We start from the raw sequence: 26,847 nt of genomic DNA, 5'->3' as shown, positions 1-26,847 counted from the left end.
CTCTGCTTCTGTGATCTGAGGTTCTGGGTTGTGTGTGAGGAGAAGAACAGCTGTTCTGTAAATATGAATTATCTGACTCTGTTTGGAATGTGATGTTTTAATAAAAAGAGTTGAACTTCTTAGCACGACTGGTTTGAGAATGTCTGAGTTTTTATAATGGTTTATCAAGTATGCAAATTAATAAATTATTATTATTATGTTGTTTGACAGGGAATCAAATACATAATAAGAAAATTACTATTTGACCAAGACGGAACGAAACAATGCACACCGGCACAGAGGGGTGGACACGTGTAACATACTTGTAGATAAGAAGATTTGTTAGGCTATTAGAATTATTGCTTTGCATTAGAACATATAACTGTATGTCATCTGCATAGCAAATGATCCCTGGCAAAGCCCCGCCCCCTACTGCTACTCCATCAAGCTGTCAGAGCTAAGTTACCATGGAGCCCACACTGACAGTCACTGAACAAACAACCAATATTATACAGTTTCAGGGAGCAGCAGACAGAAGGCTCCACAGTATGACAACAGGTTCAAGGACAAACACAGAATGACAACAGGTTTCAGGACAAACAGAAGCCAAAGTGTGAAAGTGAACCACCACATCACCTGGTGATCCTGACAGAGGACAATGAAATGAAGACACAACACTGGTCCTGAAAAGCCGGGAAGGTCTACGTTCAGCGTAGCATAGAAGTGCTAACTCTAGCTAATCCTGTGCTAGCGTGCTCAGCTGGTGTTAGCTCCACAGGCTTTTATGGAGAAAAAGCCTGTGGAGCTGGCTGGAGCTGGCCAATGCTACGCTGTAATTGGCCAGACTGCGTTTTAGGGCGGGACTTAGGGAAGGGTGAATTGAAGACGATATCCTTGTTTTGTATAAAGTGACTGAGAGGAAGCATGGAAACAAAGAATGGAGCTTTAGGGAGCACCACAATGACACCGAGCTTGAGAACAGAAGTCGGTGTTTAGTGATGGACCTGGATCAGGGCTTGTACATCCCAGAGCCACCAAAGGACAACCATTTTCACAACGCTTTCAGGCCTTTTTATTTTGTCTCAAATCCACAAACTTTGGAGAGCCTTTCATTTTGTTACTTCATTCTTTACACATCATGAGGACCACTGTGACTGTAAACCTGTTTTGTCAGCAGCTTCTCAGCTTCCTCACTCTGCAGGTTGCTTCTTCTTGCCCTATGGAACAGCACCCAGCACAAAGGGAGCTTTAATGTTCAGTCGGTCCCTCTCAGCCTCCTCATCTTCATCGTAGGGCTCATCATCATCGCTGTGGTGGGGGGTGGAGTGGACGGAGGCAGAGGGAGAGGGGGGCACCGAGTAGGGCCGTGGGTAACGGAAACCCTCCGTCTGTGGAGACAAAGGTGTTATGGCCAATGATTCTGCAAGACTTTATAAAAGATGGTCTGACTTCCGAGCAGCTTTCTGTTCATGTCTGCAGAGAAACAGATGATCCTCCACATGCAGCTGCTGCAGAGGTACTGAAGGCTTCATGGGAAGTTGCAACATCAGAGATCTTTGACTTTCCTTCTCATTTTGCCTTCTGTCTCAACTTCACGCTCATTCATTCCTTCTATTCTCTTTCTTCTCCTTCCGTTTTCTCTTGTTTCTAACTCTCTTTTCGTTTTTCTTTCTTGCATTTGATTCTATCCCTTACTCCCTTGTACTTGTGTTGAATTCCTCATTTCCTTCATCCAAGTTCTCCTTCTTTTTCTCTCTTTGTTTCTCCCCTCCTCCCTCCTACCCCTTTCCTCCCCTTCTGCATTATGCCCTCCCTTTCCCATCTACTTCCCATCTTCCTTCTTTGCCCTTTTATCTTCAGCTAGATATTATAACTCTGGTAACAATACTTGTTCATGTCAATATAAAATGTAGTCTAAACTAAGCGACCAATTGAAGTCTGACACATGAGGGTACAATCCAGAAGTATCCGTGTGCGTGTGATCAGAACATGAGAGGGGTTCCCGTGTGCATGACATGTTACAGGTTCTCACACAGACACCTAAAGATGCGTCTCTGTTTGTAACAACATGCAGGCAGGCTGGTGCACATCTGGGAAATGAGTCAAATGTGTTGAGACTGAACTGTAAATCCCTCAGCAATAATAATAATAACTAGAACATGCATTTCCTGCTGAAAATGCGTTGGAATGCTGAAAGCTGAAATGAATCATTGCTGAAAATAGATATCCAATTTTTTAAAAATTGCAAAAAGCTGAATAATTCAAAAAGTTGAAAGATTACAAATATGAAGTTATGTCACCCCTCTTCTGAAAGAGCTAAACCTAAAGGATGCATTAACCTTGGGGGCACCAAGGTTAATGCATCCTTTAGGTTTAGTTCCTCCACTCCGAGCTTCCTCTTCAACCTGTCTCGCTCGAGTGAGAATTTCTGGCAATAACAAATGATATGGTCTACAGATTGTGGTATTTATTAGTTGCATTGTTTTGTTAAGCCTTGTGTGTCCAACCCTCAGTCTGGCTCATATGTTTTCCTCTGTGGTGCTTCTTCTGGATGGCCTCCCTTTGCCAACTTCTCTCTGAACAGCATACAGATGTATTCCTGTTTCTCTACATCCCAACTGTGCTGCCATTCCTTAACAATGTTTCTTTTGATTATTGATTTAGCTTCTGCTTTGCTGAGTAAAATGTCTGTCTTGTGCTGCCTTCCTAAAGCTTGTTTTGGGTTCGGGTTAGGGTTAGCTGATGTTCTCCTTTTGACTTCATATTGCTAGGTTGGTATGGTGACCGCAAAACCAGTTCTACCTGTATCAGGATCTTTAGACCCATCTGTGTATGCTGGAGTAAATGACTGATATGTTGTCTGTAGTCTGTCCTCTACCACTCCTGCCATGTTATCAATGTCTTTAAATGCCTGGGCTTTGTCCTAAACATAATGATCAACTGACCCTGAGGGACACAGCCCCGGTGGTGCAGTTGATGACGGTTCTGTCGGAGTGAATGTTATCTGAATGTTAGATGAGCCATCTAAGGTGGTGAACTGCTGCTTTAAATCATCTGGATTCTCTCTGTTTTGGGTTTGACCTCCATTGTAACATTTACTACCCCTGCTGTGAAAGTGACTAGATCATTATCTTACCCTCATTTGTCTGGTCTGGGACTGCTGGGGGTTGTTTTACTGCCTTACTTCTTCCATCCGTCCCTCCACTCTGGCTGACCCTCTTCACTGCCTCTGCATAGGTGATTTCATTTTGCACCCTCACCTGCTGTATTTCCCTCTCCCTTTTCAACACCTCACACCCACAGTAAGCCACGCTGTGATCTCCACCGCAGTTAGAGCACTTTGGTTGTTCATGTCTGCATTGCCCGTACTCGTGGTCTTCTCCACACCTCGCACAACTCCTTCTGCCTTTACACGCTTTAGCTGTATGTCCGAACCTTTGGCAGTTGTAACACCTCATAGGCTTTGGAATAAACTCCTTAACAGTGTAACTCAGGTAGCCTGAAGAGTTTTTCTGTGGTAGTTCTTCCTCCTCAAAATCCAGCACAGCGTAATCGCTGTCTTTCCTTATCCCTTCTCGAGTTACCTGCAGCCTTCGGGCTCCTCTTACAGTTCGTCCTTTAAGGCTCGCTTTAATTTCCTCCATCGTGACTCCAACCGGCTCCCCGCAAATCACTCCCTTACTCCGCGTACTTTCTTTTTGGATACGGTTTGTACTCACTACTTTAAACCTGTCCGCTCGCTCTCTTTGCGCTTCATTTCTACAAACAATCAACAAGTTTCCATCTTTAAAAACTTTCGCCATGAGAATATCTCCAATCTGATTCTTTAATACGGTGGTTCGTTTCACCGGGCTCATGGCAGAAACCCCTCTCTCTTCTCCAAACCTCAGGATGATTTTAAACTCCGAACCGACTGGATCCTCTGGTCCGCCACCACAATCTCCATTACTCTTGATTTTCTTCGTGCTAGTCGCGACAAAATGATTACCACTTTTCTCACTCCTCATCTCATAGTTATCACTCTCTACCAAGTCAGGGTCTCTGCACTCTGGTCCATTCACAACACAGTTGTGCCGACCCACCACGGTTTTCTTCATGTCATCATGTTTGACCATTCTGTGAACTTCTCTTTTTCGACCTCCAACTGACAGATGTGCCTTGATGACAGAATCATCTGTCAGGTTCCTTCGATGGTTTTGTTTCTGTAGTTTTCCCAATCCAACTTCTCCGACCTCTGCAGCTCTCTTCCCCCTCCTCTTTATATTGTGTTTCTTACCTGTCCTCTCGTTTCAGAATATTCACTTCCTGCCCTTGTGAGTTTTCCCGCCACTGTGATTGTCTGCCCCGCCCCTGATTGATCCCACCTGTGTCTAATCACCTATCCCTCCCCAAGGCAAGGCAAGGCAAGGCAAGGCAAGTTTATTTGTATAGCACATTTCAACAACAAGGTAATTCAAAGTGCTTCACATAAAACCATTAAAAGCATCAAAACATAAGGCAAAAGAAAAGGAGATTTAAAAACAATTAAGAACATTCATTAAAACATTAAAAAAACAGTGCAAGAAATAAAATGCAGTAGTAAAATGCAGAAATGCAGGAAATTGATTAATATATGAATTGAATGTGGTTCAATTAAAGCCAGCAGCAAACAGAAAGGTCTTCAATCTTGATTTAAAGGAGCTGAGGGTCTCAGCAGACCTGCAGCTTTCTGGGACTTTGTTCCAGATATGTGGAGCAGAAAAACTGAACGCTGCTTCTCCATGTTTAGTTCTGACTCTGGGAACAGAAAGTAGACCGGTCCCAGACGACCTGAGGGGTCGGGATGGTTCATAAGGTAGCAGCAGATCAGAGATGTATTTTGGCCCTAAACCATTCAGTGCTTTGTAAACCAACAGCAGGATTTTAAAGTCAATTCTTTGTTGGACAGGAAGCCAGTGCAAAGACCTCAGAACTGGAGTGATGTGATCCACCCTCCTGGTCTTAGTGAGGACTCGAGCTGCAGCGTTCTGAATCAGCTGCAGCTTTCTGATGGACTTTTTACAGAGACCTGTAAACACACCGTTACAGTAGTCCAGTCTGCTGAAGATAAATACGTGGACAAGTTTTTCCAAATCCTGTTGAGACATAAGTCATCTAATCCTTGATATATTCTTCAGGTGATAGTAGGCTGATTTTGTAATTGTCTTGATATGGCTGTTCAGGTTGAGGTCTGAATCCATAACTACACCTAGATTTCTGGCTTGGTTTGTGGGTTTTAACATCAGTGACTGAAGCTGAGCGGTGAAGGCAAAAGAAAGTGTATTTTAAGCCTGTGTTCGCCAGTTCGTCTTCGTCCTGTGTCAAGCGTTCCAGTGATCTTACTAGTCTTCATGTTCCTGGTTTCTCTGATCTCTGCCTGTTTTTCCTCGACCTCGTTTTTTCCTCGTCCCTGCCCGATCTGTTTGCCTGTTCTGACTGCCCTCCTGTGTACCGAACCTCTGCTGATAATTAAAGACTATTTTAGTTACACCTTATTCTTTTGTCTGGGTCCTGTTTTCCCTGTGGTTTCGTGAGTCGTAACAATAATAAAAATGGGCATATTGCCCTTTTGCATCTTATTCAGCCGTTACGGCACTTGTTCGGCGGTGCAGGAAACACACCGACCAATGCATTGCAAATCACATCACGTGATGCAGCTCAGCCAATCAAACATGAGTATTCTGACAAGTTTCGCGACTCGAGTGAGGTTTACACACACGTGACACACGGGGCTGAGACGAGGAAATAGAAAGAAGAGCAGAAGAATTGCGCTGATCGAAGAAGTTATCTCACATGACTCTCCAAAAAGAGAAACGTGTTCAGAGAGAATATAATTTATAAGCAAGAATGAACAGAATCTTATATGTTAACTGTTCTTCATCATCACCAGGAATGTCATGCCTCAGAGCTTCCCACAAACGGACTCTAGAAAAGAACACATTGATGTTGAGCACATAAAATAGCATTGAGGATGTTGTCTACCTTGACGCGGTCCTTCCTGGCGTTAAAGAGGCCGATGCGTCTGATGTTGGAAAGGATGGGATCTGTTGAGTCGTCCAGCACGTTGTGAGTGGTCACCGGAGGGAGGCTGTGTCTCTGCATACAGTTTTTGGTTGAAAGAGAGGACAGGTAAGTTTGGATTTTCAATCACCACATTCCCATACCTGTCAAGATATATAACGTTTTGGATTAGACTGCATCATCATCATCATCATCATCATGTCAGTTTAAAGGTTCAATGATATGCGACTGGTATTTTAGTTTAAAACATTCAATAAATGCTTGTTCATATTGTTCATGTCAATGTTCATATTCATCAACATGAATCCATTACTTCATGACTGTATGAGTATAATTGTTAAAGCTGTGTAAGATAAGCATGTCGTTTGTTTTCAGGGACGGCCGAATGGTGCGTCACTATAAATGTTGCCGCCGCAAGGCATTGTGGGCGGTATTATCTACTCTCCTTTTGCAAAGGAAGGTCCAGTGTTTCATAAGCTAAAGGAAGCATTGAAGCACCTTTCCTTAGCATTTAGAGAATTCAAACAGCTTTCATCATGGCGGCCACTGAGATACTTCAGGGTCATTTCACTCAGTGGGGAGCCTTCCTAAGCAAAAAGGACTCTTCCACCGCAGCCCTCGACTGAAATGAGCATGCTAACCAGCTAGCGTCCTGTCTTCTAATACCAATTGTACCTGGAGAGGCGATAGTGAGTCACTGTAGCATCCAGTCTGTCCTCAGTCCAACACAAGAGGTCAAAGAGGTAGAGCTGCTCCGAGTGCTTGTTAATAGTACGTCCAAGTTCCGTGTGCGTTTTATAGTTTGAATATTGGATTCAATTTAAAGTGGCAGAAATGAGAAAAAGACTCTCAGCCTCGTCCTGGAAGAGGGACTGCCTGGACTCCCCGCCGCATCAGCAGACTTTCTGTTTCTGTCTTCACACAGGTTAGAGTGGTGGAGTGCTAGCTCTAACCGTTAGAGCCAGCACTCCACCGGCCCGCTGTGACTTCTGGCATTGGTTTTGTGCTGGCTTAATTCCAGTCCGTCTCCCGGAGCTGCTGACGCTCTCCTCCAGGCAGCGTGGTCTCCTGGCCGCGGGGAGGACGAGACCAAGGAGCGGTTTGTTTTCTCATTTCTGCCACTTTGGATTTAATCCAATAAAAAACTATCAAAACGTAACGTGACATAGCCCTGTCTAGTGTCTCAGTAAACACAGATGGCTAATGTAAGCTATAGGCCGATGCCACACGGGAAGATTATAAGATAGCAGCGTCTCAGGCCACGTCCACACTACTCCGTTTCCTTTTGAAACACATGTTTTGCTATGTTTACACTGAGCGTCAACACTACGCGGAGTTTTAGAGCACCGAAAACGGATACATTCAGAAACCATGACGCCCACACCCGCGTTCTCTACTTGATTGGTTCTTAGCAGTCATGACGTGTCCTTCCCTGATTCGTCACATGTCTATCACGTGACCCATACCCTGAAGCTCACAAACAGCAGCATTGATGACCGATCGACTACAGGTTAATTTAACATGGAGATCTGATTACAGGTGTTGCTGACCGTGTTGTCTTTACTAGCAGCTGTTGTCCAGTTAAAGTCTGCATTGTTACGGAGGAAGCAGCTGTTAATGGAGCGATCAGTGACCAGCGTGACCAGCAGCGTTATCAGCCCTACGGAGCGGCCGTCTGAAGTCACGGTTAGCAGTAAATGCTCTCCAGTAGGACAGAGACTTCAGCCACCAGCAGAGCTACGAGTGAGAACAGACAACAACACCGAGGAACGAGTGAGAGACGTGTGTTGACCACATTTATGGACCATAATCTAGTCAACCTTTATGTGTAAGTGTTGATTTTGAAGTAAATGTCATGAGAGAGAGAGAGATAGAGAGAGAGAGAGAGAGAGAGAGAGAGAGCAAGACCTGCAGCGCTGTAACTAAGTCTGAAAAATAAAACTTCTAAAACTTTCCACGAACTGTCTGTTTGAGTTCATAGAGGAAGATTTTAGAGAAGATCTTAAGTATCAAACACGACCTTTCATTATTAAAGACTACTTTATTACTCTGTCGTATTGTTTTTAACTAAGCAACCGATCTACTTCCTGTTTACACCGACAACCACCCGCATGCCCAGTGTACGTGAAGAGTCACGTGATATTTGTTTTGAGGCGTGTTAGTCTGGACGGAGATCATTTCAAAAACGATGCTGAAACTCCGTGTGTACGGAGATCGTTTTTGTTTGAAAACTCCGTTTACGTTTGAAATCGGAGTAGTGTGGATGTAGCCTCAGAGTTTCAGCAGTTTGGTTGAATTTTGCATATTGGGCACTGTACATTTAGAGCGTGTGGACACAGTAGTGGAGGTGGAATGCATGCTGACCCCTAATTCTTTGAAACATGTGGTCTTACACATTGCCCTTTCAAAGGGGGTCAGGGTCCTGAATAATGTCCTGATTTTAATCCATTTGCTTCAAGGATAATAATGTTAATCAATTCATCTTTCAACATGGTTTATGTTCATTGCACCAGGATTAAAGACTGAAAGACGCTGGACAGATACATGTGTATATTCAGTCTGGTTTATGACTCTGTGGCATATTAGCTGAATGTTCCTAAATGTAAATGTTTGGCTGCATTCATATACTATCAGTCACACAGATACAAACACACATGCCTGAAGCAGTGGAGTGAGGAGAAATGACCTAATGAGCATTTGAGTCAGTGGTCCGTGACTCGTAACCTTTCGGGGGGATTCTGAGAGCTATCGATCAGTGCAGGCATTATCTAAATCGAACAATATCCGATTACTGTCTCACATCACCAAACACAGCAAGATCAGTCATTTCAATCGAGAATCGCTGTCATTACCCAGGGAGTCGTTTGTTTTCTGAACTTGCAAAAATCTGAAATTTGTGTTCAAGCAGCATACAATTCATCATATTCAGAGAGAAAGCATCTGACTACTATCCGGCTCTGCTCCTTGGACTCTCATGTAGTCGTTGAGGCTGTTTAGTGGGTTTGGAGCTGGTCATGGGTAAATGTTTTGTAATAGTGATGCTTTTCAGGGAGTAAACTCTGTATAGGCAAGTGGAATGCTCCGTGCACATGAAAAATAGGCTTTATCAGCCACTTGCTGATGGACAAGTCTTTTACTTGCCAGTTAGCCATACTTGCTTGTCAGAAATGGAAAATGTATTCCTATTATAAAATAGATAAAATCATCAAATGTATTAACTTACAAAACTGAATGAATATGCTTTCCTCAAACCCACAAGACTCCACTGACAAAACCAATAATTTCACTTGGCTGATCATCGTAAAAAACACAATCAAATTCATCAAAACTGTCTCGTTCCAACAATCCCCCTAAATCTGGTTTGGTTGAAATAAACCTCCCGGTCACAGTCAGAAGAGAAGGGTCTATCTGCAGTCTGCACAACACACCCACTTTACCACAAGACACGCCCACTTCATGACACAACTCTGATAACTTCACGTACTTATTTCAATGCAAATCATGATCTTTTCCTAAACCTAACCAGGTAGTTTGCGGTTCTTGTAGTACTGTTCACCAGCAGGTAGACCTACTTGGTTTGGAGCAGAGTGCTCGGCCTCAGGAAGTGAGAACCGCTCATCGCTCATTGACTCCAGGGAAGTGGAGAAGAGTTTGGTTGTTTATCCAGCAGCAAAAATGAACTGCAGCCACTGAGCCGTGGCCCGTGAAGGCCCGCTGAGGACGACATGCTGGACTCGGACCTCATCCCGCTTCTGCACAGAGCACTGGTCACTTGTTTATTCAAGGTTATCAATACGCCAGCAATACACCAGCCAAGTAGATCGGATGAACGGTTCTCGAGATGTGCGAAGGAAACACACACACACACACACACACAAAACAAGGTTCCTTGCTTTATAGGTAGATGTTAAAATTGCAGTTTACGGTTCAGCTGTGTAAAAACATTTTTTATGAAATAAACCAAGCAGAGTGAAAGTCTGTAAATGTAAACTATGCATCCCTTAAATCAGAACTACATGGCTGATGTATAATGTATAGGATTGCCCCACATTGCCATGAAATGTCCAAGAACAACGCTCCTGTTTCTCAAACCCCCAAAATAAGATGCTGAAACGATCTCCCTCAGCCAATCACACAGTTGCTTTCAACTTTTAAAACTTCTCCTTTCTGCTGCTACCTGTTGTCATTTCAGTAAAAAACATTGTGACCTTCTTTCAGCCCATTCACCTCCAGTCTTCATCATATCCAGTGCCCAGTGCTGTTCCTCATCCCATCCTTGGATCTTAAGCAACTCCCTTCATCACCACACTAGTGTCTAGACTCCGGGGGCAATATTCCTGATCGAACCACTGCATCACTTTAACATAGTAAGTAAATAATGATGGAGTCCAATTGCCAAAGACTCTAATCATTTCATCATGCATGTGTAAAAAAAGGTCTGAGATCAGCACCATTAAGATGGAAAACAAATGATTCCATTTGGTTAGAATAGTTTTTTCGACCTTAAAACTCATTTAGATGTAAAGTAAATGTAGTTTGATTTTTGATAATGTCCCGTTCTTTTTTTTATTCATGTATGATGTAAAATCCAAGCGATCAGCCAAGAAAGCAGGGCTGGACTGGCCTTCTGCCCGGGCACTATGTCCGATATCCTTCTTTTATTTGTGCAACGATTTGACGAAACCTGAATGACAGAAGACGGAACGTAAAAAGGAAATCGGATGGAAAAAAAAAACTCAATCCGATGCTCATATTAGTTTGAACAGAAACGGAGAAGTGAAACGCTCCGGTACCTGAGTGGCGAAGATGGCTCTCTTCATAATGGTGAAGTCGTCTAGATCCAGAATGGAGTCCATGTCAGGGATCGTCCCTCTGAGGAAAGAGCAAACAATGAACACAAACATAGCACATGCGTAATCATCATTCATCACAGAGAACCAGTGTTGACGTACACAGTGTAACATCAACAGATCCGTGGGTTCACTTACAGCCTCCATTCACTTACTTTAACAGCGCATCATACAGCCTTTTACCAAACTTCTGCTTCACAGTGTGAGCTGTATCCCTGTGAAAGTCAAATAGAATCCTTTTTATTTACCATTTAACCCAAACTCATGAACTTCACCAGCACTGCTAAACACAATCAAAATGCATGTGCCAACAATGATGTCAAAACTGAAAACTGGAGCAGCCATTGTCAGCTTTCTATTAGGATGACATCAGTGGCAGAGATCTTGAGAGACCATCCTAAATGTTGAGGTCCTATTTTTAGGTCTAGAGGTTTGAAAAAGTGTCTTGGCATCCCCGATCCAGAAGTCCTGCTATGGTTAAGGTTAAGTGAGCTTTAGACACACAGACTGTTTGGTTCAGGTTAGACAAAGATCATGGACATGGTTACATGAACGTTAACTTTCAGTAGTAGAAGGTCAAAAGCTCTCCTTTAACCTCAACCTCCGAGAGGTTTTTCTGTGTTGCGAACAACGTCAAACGACGTTAGCATTTGCTTCATAGACAACAGTCAGTATTTGCATGACCACAAGAGGTTGATCTATTGTTTTTCAGGTGAGGACAGTCTCCCAGTGGAGATGCTCTGAGACCAGCTGATCAGATTGTGGTTGTACTGGGCAGCTTCCTGCTCAGAATCTGTGTAACAGAATAGGTGAAAGCAAAGAATAGCTTCGATGTCACTGAAAGTACCCGAGAAAGTTCGTAAATTCTGCTTGGCATCAAGTACAAAATGCCTGAGCTCAAGTTTTAAGTGGATGAGGGTTAGATTGTTGGCCAAATGCTTTTGAAACATAGTGTGTATATATGATGATGTCAATGCATGGATAGCACAGCATCTCTTTATGTTGGTGTTGGACTGTTGGGTAAACCATATGAGTGCATACCAGAGCTGCTTGCGTACTGCCTGTCCCTTCAGTGACTCCACGTTGAAGTTGTTGGTTTTAGCTGGCATGATGAAGAACACTACCACTGTCATATCATTTCTGTGGACCTTTGGATCAAGGAAATGGGAAAAAACTGGATGAATTAGTGTTTTGGAAAGGATTGCATGCAGAAGAATTTACACTTTACAGAATTTATTTTAGCCGCTACTGGCTGCCGATTGATCTTAATTAAAGAAACTAGACACAAATAAGTTACCATCACTTTATATCTTGCCGTTTATTTTGCCTCTGGTGTTCAAGAATTGTCCGTAACTTCCAAAAAGTTTGATCACAAAATTTACCAAATATCGCCGCACAGTTTTGTGGAACACAGTGAAAAACAGTTTGCCTCTTTCTCTCAATCAGCCACACCTGCGCTTACTGCCATCAACTAAATAGGCTGAGGCAAATAACTTATACAACAAACAACAAACAACAAATAACTTAAATGAATAATTTCTTATTTTATTTAGTATTATTGTCATATGCAGATATGTAATAAAGATGACTGGGTAATCACGGGCCCCACGGGGTGACCGTGGCTCATGGGGTAGAGAGGGTTGTCCACTAACTGCAAGGTTGGCAGTTTGATCCTTGGCTACCCCGTGTCCTGTGGCGAGGTGTTCCTGAGCAAGTGTGCACTAGGACCATCATAATAGTGTGCATTAGGATCCATCACAATAGTGTGCACTAGGACCCATCAGTGTGCACTGGGGCCCATCATAATAGTGTGCACTAGGACCCATCAGTGTGCACTGGGGCCCATCATAATAGTGTGCATTAGGATCCATCACAATAGTGTGCACTAGGACCCATCAGTGTGCACTGGGGCCCATCATAATAGTGTGCACTAGGACCCATCAGTGTGCACTGGGGCCCATCATAATAGTGTGCACTAGGACCCATCAGTGTGCACTGGGGCCCATCATAACTACCTTAAGCCGCTAGTTATAATTCTTTTGAAGGTGTACTCTTTGCAACTTTCGCGCATTTAATGCACACAGCAGAGTGCAACTGACCGCAAATGACCAAAGGCCTCACCCGCAGTAGGTAGTTGAGTCTGGACAGTGATTCAAGGAAAATATCAGCTCCCTTATTGGAAAACTCATAGCGTCCGGCGATGAAGAAGAAGAGGGTTTTCTCCAGGTTGAAGTCCAGATGACTGTCAGAAGGAGAAGAATTAAGAATTACATTTACTCTCCAGTCAAGACGTCGTCATCTTCTGAAGTAGCTTGTTTCTGACAATATGTGAATGGCCCTCTCCAGTTATGACACAACACTATTTCAGAGAACCTTAATAAAACAAAAGAAGATGGATCAGAACTACATTAATCAACTCCACCCACCCATAGAAGTGTCCTCTGACAAACTCCTGGATGCGGGCCTTGCTGGTGGAGTGCAGGTTCTGAAACTCGTGCATGGCTGAGAACTTCTTCACATTCAGCCCGTTCGGTGTAACCACATCTGTGCCATCAACACAGCAATAGGAGAGCTTCAGTTGCAGTTTCAACTTATTTATCATCATGTACACAACAATTACAGAGAAGCAGTCGGCAATGAAACTCTTAGATGTCAGGCTCCCTCAAAATACGTATTAAATATGTATAAAGGAAAACACAAAAGTTTTAACCTAAGACATGAAGTAGTGCAGACGTTAAAACATAATATATAATGTATATATAATATACATTTTAAACAAATGCCTGGTGAAGCTCCGTTCTCTATTTTCAGCATCCTCCTTCACTTTGGCTCACTGAGCACAGAGCACACTGTTCTCCTATTGGAGTGCCTCCACACCTCCTCTGAGGTCAGATGCAAAGGCCTCATTGTCTCTCTTGAGCTGATGGAGCTCCACTTTAAGCTTCTGCAGAATGTTGTCTGGGGGCCAGACAGGTTGGCCAGGGTCAACTCTTTGAATTCAGCAAAGTTCAGCTCCAACAGAGCCCTACTCTCCCTCAGCAGGTTGGTGGAGCTGGCAGGTGTGGGGTTCTCCATTGGGCTCTCATCATCTTCACTGTCGGAGGGGACGTTGATCTTCTCAGGTTTCAACAGGGGAAGGCCTCTTTAGATGATTCCAGGTTGGCTTCATTACCTTGGACCGTGACTTTCCTTTGGTGTAGTATGTGACGGTATGCAGAGGGTTATCTTTGTCATGGTGTTCATCTACAAATGTGTAATCTGAACCGATGCCATCACTGGCTTCACATGCATAGTTGCTGCACTGTATCTTTCAGCGAAGAATATGAGCTCCTCTTCCTTCCTTCTTTTTGTTGGGCATTGTCGGGGAAGAGGACCTCTTGGTTTTAACGGTGTTTCTCACGAGCCCGAGCTGCTGCACTTTTGAATCTAGTAGCGTATTCAATGTCCCTGTTCTCTTCTCTGAGTGTGATGATGTTTGTATCTGCCTCCTGCTCAGTATCCATGGCGACCACTTCTTTGTTTCACGGTATGCTAGGCTAATCGTTAGCTTTTCTTGCCTGAAAACACATTTTCTTTTCTTTGCTTGCACTATTGGGACACACTACTTTACCATAACACCGCACATTGAACTTTGATCCTGTTGCTCATATATCTGCTGTGCAGAGGATTGTGGGTCTCAACAGCAGAAAAGCATGCTGGCTGGCCTGTGACCGGATGCAGTAGGACGTCCTGGTACTTTTGGCATAATGCATTTGACAAACTATGTATTGGGACTTATACAATCTTTTCTGGCATACTAAATGGTATGGTAGTATTGGAAGTCTGTGGAGCTGACTTGAGTGCAGTGAAAAGCTTTCCCACCTGGCGTCCTGTGCAGCATGTGGCTGGCTTCCACGGCGGTGATCTGGGAAACTGTGGTGAAGACGTGAGCGCAGTGTACCGCTGCTCTCTCCAGGCAGTAACGATGGTAGATCTGCCTCTCTCCCGCCTCCTTGTCAATGTCGAACTACAACACACACACACGCACACACACATACACGCACACACAGACACACACACACACACACACACACACACACACACACACACACAGAGGACGGGTCGATACTGTGTGAGGGGTAATTATTTCAAGGATTCTCATTTTGAACCTTGTAGGTTCAAAATGACAATTATTTATAAAAACATATTTAAGTAAGAACATTTAATTGAACTGCATTGTTTTACAGAATGAGCCCAGCTGGACCAGTTAGGATGGAGTGGCATTAAACACGCCTATTCCAATATTCATGCTGATGAGATTTGCGTGTCATCATTGTAAAGGATCAGTCTCATTGCTGTGATATTTTACAACATCAGTGATGTAGTTCAGTATTCGTAAGCTAGTTACATGTATAGACCTGCCTCTAGATGCTGTCAAACATCTTTGAGCAGTGTTTTCTGTGAAACTGCAGCTCACATGAAGTAGTGGCTGAGATGCTGGCAGCGCAGCCTGTGCTGCTACACTAGTTCCACGGTCTGACTGAGCCACTGAGTGGGCTTATTCGGGTATTATTGTGAGTGCGGGTTGAGGACCGTGCTCTCATGGACCAAGGTGCCTATTTAATCCTGTCTCTTCAAAACAGAGTTGCACCAAAGCAGGTTATATGTATAGGCTGCTGTGCTTGCCTAACATGTCTTTTGTTCCTATGTGACAGTAAGGTACGAAAGTTATGAACGAATAATGCTATTATGTTTTTGTTTTTTCAGACATTTCTCTTTGGGCCTGTATCCCTAATGCTAATGTTGTTATAATCATTAGCCTATTCTAATTATTTTAATATTCCAATGGTTTTGACGTTGTTCCCCACTGTTCATGCGTGTTTAGATAACTTGTTTAGGAACACACTTTGTCATTGTGCCAGGCTATATTTGTTTATTTTTTGGTGCTGTGTCTACTGTATTTCGGAGCTGCCTCTTGGAAGCGTGCTTACGATCTGACACCTGGTCACTACGTTTATTTAGTCGCCCAGAAACACAAAGTGAATACAGGCTGAGGACAGTAACAGACACCGCCACAGTGGGTCATAAGGGATTATTCTTTTTGTATAAGCCTGCTCATTGTATGTTGTTCATATTTACATATAGAAAAAGTTGCTGTGTCGCTGGTTTTGTACATGCAGCCTAAGATCAAAGCTGTAGAGGCTCAGAATCCTGTTTTTTATTGTATTACAGTAATGTACGTCTTTCTGGATAATACATGTTATTGTGAAACTCTGACCAATAGCACAGACAAACAGTGACTCTGAGAACCAGACTCGTGTTTTCACTACAAGACATTTATTTTCAATGGAACGCGGTGTCATGAATCACAAACACTTCAAATCAAAGATGAGCTGGTCTCCACTTTATTCAGGACTTTAATTAATCCTGGCCCTAGCCCTATTTTTAGTCCTCAGCTCGAAAATTGCATACCCATACTCAATAGAGTCCAGAACTCTAACTACAAGGTCTATTTTAATAATTTTGATGGTGTAATACAGGTAACACTTGTGAGATGTGTTCAATTGTGTAAATATTGTGTATATGTTACTGGTTAATAACTGATACACTTATGGCACAGCTCAAATTGAAAAAGTTTCAGGTTCGCCTCAAAAAAAGCACTTGTACTGACAATTTATTTTTTTTAGAATGCAGCTACAAGCTTAAAAATACACCACAGACATAGAACAACACGTTTTACATGTCCCCACAACATATTTACTTCGATTGAGTGAAGCAGGCCAGCATAAATGGCCTGATTCAAGCTAAATTTTGATTTTCGGAACCAGCAGTTGCATTGCTGTATTATAATTTTATATGGTATATAACTAAATATTAACTATATATTCACTGTTATTATCACCAAGAGTGTTCAATAATCCTAATAAAGCAGTTTGACACCATTTGGAATACTTTTGAGCAGTTATGATGTGTCATATCTGTCAATCATAAAAATATGAATCATAATTTGTGTCTATGTGACTGTAGAATGGGCTGTGGTTGCTCAATTCAGACAAGAAACACGTTTTTCGATGTGGGATAGTCCAACGGGAGCCATGCGGGGGTGTTTGACAATCTCCTTGTCTGTTTACTGACTAAAAATCGGAAAATTCTGGGCGAACCCCCCTCCCCACATGGATTGGTCCAGCTCACAGTTTCGCCTGCCATTTCCTCATTCATTGAGCCAGCGGAGTGATCTCACTCACAGACATGGACCACAAGAAGGAGGAAGTATCTGTGCAGAAATCTACTGGAATAAATCAATTTTTCATCGCCAAAACCGTCAAAACGTGAGTTTTTTTACCCATTTTTTTTTGTCGTGACCTGTGGCTGATGGTGGCATGTACCCCCTTAATTTTTGAACGGTTTGGAAGAGAGTAATTTTGCCGGCGCTGATTGACTCGGGGTCGAATCACGAGGCGGTTAAATGTATTCATCCGCCATGTGCGAGCTATGGTCCGTGATCTGAGAGGATAGAGAGAGCATATGTCATCGATTTTTGGCCAGAATTGTGGCAAATCTTCTAGATATCTTCCAGATATGATCTTAGTTCATGTATAATTGTGTTTGCAGTGTTTACAATGGCTGGTTTGATGATGTTGCTCAGACTTTTTTCGCAGACTATTTTTTTAATATGTCTGGACAAATAATTATTTTTCTTCGTGAAAAATGCTTTCTACGACACGCTGAGTGCTACACTTTTCTAAAAAAGACCCCCACCGGGGGCTCCAGGGCCCGTTGGGGACGCGTTGAATTTATCTTCTAATTCTGATGGCAAAGACAAAAACATGCACGTCTCTACTGCGCGTGCACGTGCTGGGGCCAGATCGATTTGGCCCAAGGAAGACGGGTCTAATAAGCAGCTTAGCCAATCACTGATTAAAGAAATAAATGAGTGACTTACAATTTAGCCAATCAGCGCCCTAAAAAAGACTTCCGGGAGGGCCAGACCCTCCCGGAAGTCTTTTTCTCCCGGAGTGCCCGTGTCTAGTTCTCATCTCGCGTGTGCTCGCTACCCAGCTGGACGACGGTCACCGGCTTGCGGTAAAGAAACACAACGAGGAGGTGGATAAAAACCGGCACATTTTATCAAAAATAATTGATTGTGTCAAGTTTTGTGGGGCTTTTGAGTTGGCTTTGCGTGGGCATGACGAGACTCCTCGGACAACCCTGGCGTGTTCAAGGGACTGGTGGATTTTGTTGCATCCCTCGACGGTGTGCTGGAGGAGCACCTGGAGACAGCCAGCGTTTTTAAAGGGACGTCGAAGACTGTACAAAATGAGCTGTTGGACTGCATGCTGTTGGTTGTAAGGGATTACATTCTGGAGGAAGTAAAGAACGCTGATTTTATCGCCATTCAAGCAGACGAGACGACGGACATTTCCACCCACTCGATGCTAACGGTAACGTACAAGAGTGTTTTAATGCTCTGGCTATGCTCTCCATGGAGAAGGAACTTGTCAGGGACATGCCTGACTTCAATAAGGTCATTGAGAGGTTTGCCACTCAGAAGAGCAAAGTTACTTTACAAATAACTGTCATAAAAACATGCAGGTTTCCTCACCGCACTGATTGGGTGTTTCTCCAACAAACAAGGTTCATAGGGGCATCTTAAAATATACTTGTTCTATTCGACTATATATGATATTTATATTTTATTATAATATATTCATGATATTTATATTGTATATTTATGATTATATGGTATTTATATATCATATTATTGAATATTATATGATATATATATTAATATACTGAATTGTATGAATAAGATGTCCTTATTATGTCAGTGTTGGAATAAATGATAACAATGTAACTACAAAGTACTAATGAATTTTTGATACCTTTTTCTTTTCTTTTTTGCATTGAATTATACTATTTGCTGAAATTGATTAGATGGCCCTACCCAAAAAAAAATCCACCAGCCGCCACTGACAACTAGTATGTCACATGAAATGAAAGAAAGATAAAGATTACTGTTGTTTGTTAAACCATTTCATTTAATGTACTGTATTCAATGCATTTCTCCAGCTCCATGTTCTGCTGTCTTTCCTTTATCCTGGCTACATCGTGTCAACAGAACTGAACATGTATATTGATATGATTCCTCTAGAAACTCCTTGTCTGTCAATTATCCATTCAGCCATGAGTGGCCTTTACCTCCAAACTGACCTTTAGGATGCCAATTACAAACATCACCCTGAGCCCTCAACACACAGCTCAACATCACTAATGATGCTCTGAGTGGCTGTAAGAGGCTGTGATCTGTTGGCTTGAACCTTTGAATGTGAAGATGAATCTGGTGAACACAACTACGTGTGCATGTATGCATGCAAAAATGCATATTGCTATTGTCATGGTTTGTGGATTTGAATATGTTGTTCATGTGGACAAGCGGAGATGTGTGGAGGTCTCCAGGTCAATATGAGCACTCATGGTTCATCACATGGGCAGCATGAGAACACCTTGTGGGTTTGGTCACAGATAGAAAGTCGTATGGGGACTTCATGTGTTGTTTTGCAGGTCGAGGAGTTACATCTGAGAGTATCTTCTCACCTTGGACGCTTTCAAAACCTGTGGATTACTGAGGCTCCAAATGACTGTCCAGCAATCAAGCAGTTAAACGGGACTTTCTCAAAGTTCCTGGAATGTTGAAGACACCTGTTTTCAACAAGCAGCCACCATCATGACCAACACTTGAAACCAATGAGGGAGTCCCTTTGTAATCTTTAAAACTACTGGCTGCTCAAAACTGGTGTTAGAAACGTTCTGACTGTGTGAGAATCCTTTCAGAATGTCTCAACGTACACAACGCCAGCATCAAGGCTCTATGGAGGGTACACTGGAGTTTTAAACTAAGTTCTTGTTGGATGGTCAAACAGCGTCTGAATCCCCTCCCCCAACACACCGCTGGATTGGACCCACTCCATGCAGTGATTGGTCAGGTGTTTATTGTTGGCAGGATTTACAGCTGAAACTAGACTCCCCTCTCTTCTTCCCAAATCTTCATATAAATACGTCACTTTTCATGTGAACAACGAAGTGCAACACCATGAGAAACAGATACGTTGATTGAAACCTTTATGATTTCTTATTAGCAGTGGGCGACCGTGGGTTAAGGGGGTCGTCTGGGAACCGGAAGGTCAACGGTTTGATCCCCAACTGGGACGTGTCACGTGTCGAAGTGTACCTGAGCAATACACTGAACCCCCGATCAATGGCAGCCCACTGCTCCCTATATACAGGGATGGGTCAAATTTCGTGTATGTGTAAATGTATATGACAATAAAAATGGTTTCTTCTGTTTAGAGCTGCTCAAAAAACTCATGAGCTCCAGCCACAAACACATAAAAGCATGTTGAAAAATCCACATTCTTAAAATCAAGCTATTCTGAAATATAACAAAGCTAGAATAGAAATCTGACTTGGTACAGGCAGATACTCAATATTAAAGGATTGAAATGTTTTCAGGATCAACTGCAACCCAGCAATCTATCCCTTCATCGAGCTACAGTCAATAGATATCGGCTCTCACTTCTCCACATCGTCAACGTGCTACCAACGCTTTCGTGTTTGCTCAAATCAATCATTGATACAAGAGAAGTGGATCTTAGTTGGTAATTCCACTGATTGAAATATTTGTCTTTCTATTTGTGATTGATCATCTTCTAGGAGATCTTGTGCTTCTAGAGAGTGCCAGCCTATCAGAGCCTGCTTTTGTTACAAGCAAGCAGAAGGGACGAGATTTTATGTCTCCAGTAATTGAGATAAGAGTCAAACACAGACTCCAGACTTTCCCTCAGGAACCCATGGCAAGTGTTCCTAATCTATGAATCAAAGCAGGGCCTTCAAATGAGAAAATAATGCAGGAACTGCATCGTCACCTACAATACTAATGTAGCAATGGCCTGCTCTGTGACCGTATTTGTTACACTGTAGTTTTCAGCAGTGACAGTATGTGCATGCTTCTAAATACTAATTGGCCAAACTCTGACCAAGACTTCCTCTTCCGTGAGCCGCTCATTGGTTACAAGCTGATTAGCAGCGAGAGAAGCGAGAATGGAGCTGGAGTTAAGAGACGACGTGTATGACCGGATTGTTTCACAACAAGCCTTTACTCAGTTAAAGTTTAATATTTAGTGGATAAAATGTTTCAGCCAATGCGTTCTGCCTCTGCTCTCCACACAGACTGATCAGCTGCAACCAACCAAAGCCCGCTCAAATGTGATGAGTCAGCCAAGATTACTAACGGACACCAGAATGCTTCATCTTGTCCCGATGGTTCTGCATTCATATGCAGATATCTGTTTTATAGAGATTATGATGGACAACAATCCCGACCTCTCACCTTTTCCAGGTTGTTGTAAAAGTCAGCATTTCCAGCGCAGAGATATCGTCCGAGCAGGGTGGCGTGAGTCGTGAAAACTGTTGCCATGGGGATCTTGCGGGCACGAGACAGAATAACGCCCGGACCCGCCTGCCACTCATGGAAATGAGCAATGACGTTGGGCTTATCTCCCAGCTCGTCTGTTAACTGTAAAGCAAAGTGAGAAACAGCCACGGTTACCTAAAGTCCCCTTGTGACTAACTGAAAGCGGCAGCAGGAAAGATCACACTTTGTAACCGTAAGATGCAGCAGATGACGGGTTGAAATGTGGGCAATTGACTGATGAGCAGTGAACAGCAGGCTGAACAGCAGGCTGAACATCAGCTGACCTCTTTGAAGAACCAGGCAATCAGGGAGCCCAGGATGAGCGAGTCGTTGGCCTCTCGGTCGTGGTAAGGCAGGCCTATCTTGCAGGTCTCCCACAGGTCCCCCTTCCAGCGGTCCAGGTTCCAGGCTGCAGAGCCGATGTCAAACAGGATCACGAATGGACTGCCTTCGATCAGCCAGCGGCCAAAATGAACCTGGAACATCAACATCAGCAAAGGGAGCCCAGTGAGAGAGCGAACATGTCAGAAGTCAGTTCTCATAATCTATTTCCAGTTGGTGCACTGAAGACATGCTGTGATGAGAGCGCCACACACACACACACACACACACACACACACACACACACACACACACAGCTGCTGGCAGTAACAGTGGTAGAAGAGGTGCAGTGTCTTTTCTTTAGTCGAAGAAGAATCCCTATATGTGGTCACTCTACATTCAAGATTTGACTTACATAGAAAATTTGTTTCTTCATCATTTCTAAAGCTGTTATGCTGTAATTATCATAATGTGAAGGAAGTCATTATAATCTACAATTTTACGCACATTTCCCTGCAGCTGAGCCTGACATATGAGCTACCTTTGAGAACGTTAGGATCTTCATCTTCAGGGTCTCTACAGTGACATTGTTTGGATGGTAGAATGAAAGGGATTCTTAAAGCAGTAGCTTAGCAACTAACAAAAGCAAATATGTTGTAGATGGACTGTACTTGTATTTCTCTTTTCTAGTCTTCGACTACTCAAAGCTCTTCAACACTACATGTCATCATTCACATCCATTCATACACTGACAGGGCTACCATGCAAGGTGCCACCTGCCCATCAGAACTATCTAACATTCATACAACATTCATACAACGTAGGCACAGCTTGCGGGAGCAATTTGGGGTTAAATGTCTTGCCCAAGGACATATGGACATGGACTAACGGAGCCGGGGATGATTGAAGGACGACCCTGCGCTAACACTGAGACACAGTCGTTGTTATCTGTAACAATATATATATTAATAATATATGCATTCCTTATATATGTACTCTCTCTTACCTGGCAGCCGTTGTGGATTAGAGCATCCATGGCCTTCCTGATGGCGGGGTTTGGCGGCTCGCAGCCCTCCACCTGGGTCTTAAAGTTCTGTTCGAAGTAGGGCCCCATCATGTAGTAGTTCTCCCCCCATTCATCCACCGTGATCTTGGCTTTGGTCTGGATCACTGTGTAGATTCCTCCAACTGCATGTTCACATGCAAAGAGAAGACAGCTCTGAACCTGTTTGTTTTACACTAAACATTAACATCATTGAATAAGATGAATGCAGTTTTACATGTGGGACCCTGTTCTACTTAAACCTATGAATAAAGGTCAAGGGTCAGATGGTCAAAAGGGCTGACAAAATGAACTATAATGCTTGGTTGTAACCCCTAATTTAAATTTTCGTAGGTGCGGATCGTAGTCCTCATGTGTGGATCGTAGGTGTGGATCGTAGGTGTGGATCGTAGGTGCGGATCGTAGGTGCGGATCGTAGGCCTCATGTGTGGATTGTAGGTGCGGATCCTAGGTCTCATGTGTGGATCGTAGGTGCGGATCGTAGGTGCGGATCGTAGGTGCGGATCGTAGGCCTCATGTGCGGATCGTAGGTGCGGATCGTAGCCCTCATGTGTGGATCGTAGGTGCGGATCGTAGGTGCGGATCGTAGGCCGTAGGTGTGGATCGTAGTTGCGGATCGTAGGCCTCATGTGTGGATCGTAGCTGTGGATCGTAGGTGCGGATCGTAGGCCTCATGTGTGGATCGTAGGTGCGGATCGTAGGTGTGGCTCGTAGGTGCGGATCGTAGGCCTCATGTGCGGATCGTAGGTGCGGATCGTAGGTGCGGATCGTAGATGCGGATTGTAGGTGCGGATCGTAGGCCTCGTGTGGATCGTAGGTGTGGATCGTAGGTGCGGATCGTAGGCCTCATGTGTGGATCGTAGGTGCGGATCGTAGGTGCGGATCGTAGGTGCGGATCGTAGGTGCGGATCGTAGGTGCGGATCGTAGGCCTCATGTGCGGATCGTAGGTGCGGATCGTAGGTGCGGATCGTAGGTGCGGATCGTAGGTGCGGATCGTAGGTGCGGATCGTAGGCCTCATGTGTGGATCGTAGGTGCGGATCGTAGGTGCGGATCGTAGCTGCGGATCGTATGTGCGGATCGTAGGCCTCATGTGTGGATCGTAGGTGCGGATCATAGGTGCGGATCATAGGCCTCATGTGTGGATCGTAGGTGCGGATCGTAGGTGCGGATCGTAGCTGCGGATCGTATGTGCGGATCGTAGGCCTCATGTGTGGATCGTAGGTGCGGATCGTAGGCCTCATGTGTGGATCGTAGGCCTCATGAAGTCAGAACAGTGTAAGAGTTTGACTGAAGTAAAACATTCTTGTGTCGTTTGTTATGAGGCTTGTGTACGTTGATAGTGATAACTGTTGAATCTCAATTCTACATGTATATAGGCTATCATGAGTTTTGAATGCAAATGTTTCTTCATTTCCAAGAAGCCCTGGATGTTCTGAATGAGCCAATTTGCAATACATCCATGAGGGGAACTATGAGACCTAGAGAGGGACAGTGTGCCAAGAGACAAGTTAGAACTTTATACCGTTGACTGTCTGTTGGTTTGGGATCTTAAAAGTCATCTGAGATGGTAAATACACTTGTACTTTAATCGCTTCTTTCTAGTCCTTGACCAGTCAAAGCGCTGCACACTACATGTCAACATTCACCCACCCACACCCACTCAGTCATGATAGAAGCTACCATACAAGGTTCACCTGCTCATCAGGATCTAAACGAATCATTCACACATACACACCGGTGGTAACCGGTGATTTACTGATGATTGACATACTGATGATTTAATGCACATAAAAAATGGAAAGTGAAAACACAAACTGATCTGAGAACAGGCCATCCACTATCGGGGATTCAATCTCCGGTTCCTCCAGTCCACATGGCAAGAACTCCAAGTTCCTCCTGCAGGCTGTGCTGCCGGTGTGTATGTGTGAATGATTTGATGAAAGCATGATTCGATTAAAGCCATCAGTGTGATGTGTGAGTGAACGATGAATGATGACATGTAGTGTTAAAGCGCTTTGAGTGGTCGGACTAGAAAGGCTTTATGTAAATCCATCTACCATTCAATGTCCTCTCTGTTCCTACCATTTCATTATGGCCTGCTTATCCCGCGTATTCCAGCAAAATATATTTTACCTTTTAATTTTCTTTTTCCTCTTTCATATAATTTCTGCATGTAAAATGATGATGCATACTTTCTGTAGACAGATTCAAAGCAAAGTGTGTTTCTCCAATCCTGGAATCCTCTTCTATTAAACCTAATGCTCTAATGGGTCTCCAGTAATCATACTGGGCTATTTTGTGTAGTTTGTCAAACACAGACAGAATTTTCTATTTTGAAACAGACTAAAACATGTGGAAATGTTTGTCCCAGTCTCACGCGGCAACAAAAAGACAAATATTGATATGAACGACCATGAAAGAGCCCATAATGACGTCTAAAGTGCATCAGAGAGCTGGCGTTAGATAAGAGCTGAGAGCAGAGACAACAGCAGAAAGGCCAATAACCTCTGAACTGTTTGACAACATGACCACGCACTCACTGTGCAGCAAGCAGACAAGCTCATATTCACATGGTGAAAATGGTTAGACAGATTATGAACATGAACAGATTGAACATGCACATTTCACAGACGCACAGTGCTTCAGGTGCTATCAAGTCAAAATCATAGATTACAGGAAACACTAATCACAATATGAAAGCAAAGAATATTATATGACATTGATCAGATATGGTATGTGTGACCACTGTCTTTCAAGCACACCATTATATAACCACAGCATGGTTACATTAGCCTTACACGCCACAGCATACTGGAGGACATACTGGAGCCCAAACCAAAGGTTGATGTAGTCACTGATGGACAATCAAGTAACAGGTTACAAAACCTCCACCGTCCCAAAGTACAGAGATCATGACCTGAGTATCCTCAGTAGTATGTTTCTGTCTCTGTCTTAAGTCAAGGCTGAAGTCAAATCAAGGTATCATCACAAACCCACTTTCACCTTAACCTCATGTCCAGGGATTGATTTATTCACTTTGTCAAATGTTTTCATGTTGGTACCTTTGATGTCATTGTTGACACATGTTAGTATCAGGAGGCCAAACCGGCCGGTGATAGCTGTTCCTCTTCCACCACTTATCTGCAGCTTAATGTTTAACTCTTCAGAGGGAACTGATGCTCACTGCATTTCAATATTTGCTCTTTAAGGGGTAAAGAGGCAGTTTACACAAAGTATTACTAACACTACCAGAGTTTTACAGTTGGTGTTATGCAGTCAGAGAAATCTTCAGTTTCCTCCCAAAGTCAATTCATGTTTTCATTTCCTTTGATCTTACACCTATACTGTATCAACATACGTAACCAGGACATGAACACTTGTTTCAAGTAGAGTGAAATAAAAAAGAAAGATGTCATTTTCAGTATTCTGAGCGAAGGCCTTCTGTAGTTGAACTCATGCTTACTGCATGGATGCATCAATTCAAACATGTCATTTATTTTGGTAATGTGTGCATCATCACACTTGTGATCTGACCTTTGTTGGTGACTTCCCAGGCCACCTCGAAGAGCAGCAGGTCCTCCACAGGCAGCTCGTCTTCCTCCCAGGCCGGCAGCACCCCACTCAGGGACGTCATGGACAGGGAACGTGACAGCGGCATCTTAGAACGTCTGGAGGTCAGACAGGTACCACCGGGAATTTAGAGCTGTGGCAGTCTGTAGAGAAGTCCTTCAAACAGGTCTGCAGGTGAATCCTGGGCTCAGCTGGGACAGTCCTCCTGGTCAAGGTAAGAGGGACCGATGGGAGTAAAGATCTTGCACTCCACCTACTAGGGCTGACCTCCAGCCAGCACACACACACACACACACACACACACACACACACACACACAGAGGGTAAAAGGTTTGGTGCAGTTGTTGCTGACAGATAGATAGGCTAGACTTCTTCTGTAGTTGCAGTCCTATGGAGCCCTCTGGCTTGTCATAAGTGTGGTGCAACAATGTCTCAACCTTATTTTTTTCCCATGAGAACATGCCGACCACGAGAGACATTGTGTTAAACTGAGAATATTAAATACACTTAATATATTAATATCTACTAAAAATCGGACCGTATGTAAACAACAATAGTTAATTGATGAAATAA

General features: G+C 43.5%; 1 pseudogene across 1 annotated transcript; it reads right to left on the bottom strand.

Annotated features, from left to right (window-relative positions):
• Positions 1–1,108: 1,108 nt before the first annotated feature.
• Positions 1,109–26,362, bottom strand: LOC306796136 (glycogen [starch] synthase, liver-like; annotated as a pseudogene). Its single transcript has 12 exons — positions 26,239–26,362; positions 22,646–22,827; positions 21,603–21,794; positions 21,235–21,420; positions 14,730–14,874; positions 13,295–13,412; positions 12,990–13,110; positions 11,910–12,016; positions 11,024–11,083; positions 10,812–10,890; positions 5,980–6,093; positions 1,109–1,367 (listed from the first exon to the last, which is right to left on the bottom strand). The product of its transcript is annotated as a glycogen [starch] synthase, liver-like (transcript).
• Positions 26,363–26,847: the final 485 nt, after the last annotated feature.

The sequence above is a fragment of the Melanostigma gelatinosum genome, assembly GCF_949748355.1.
Source record: "Melanostigma gelatinosum genome assembly, chromosome: 22".
NCBI classification, from domain to species: domain Eukaryota; kingdom Metazoa; phylum Chordata; class Actinopteri; order Perciformes; family Zoarcidae; genus Melanostigma; species Melanostigma gelatinosum.
Note: the sequence above shows the minus strand (reverse complement) of the source record. Positions and strands in the feature narration are given on the sequence as shown.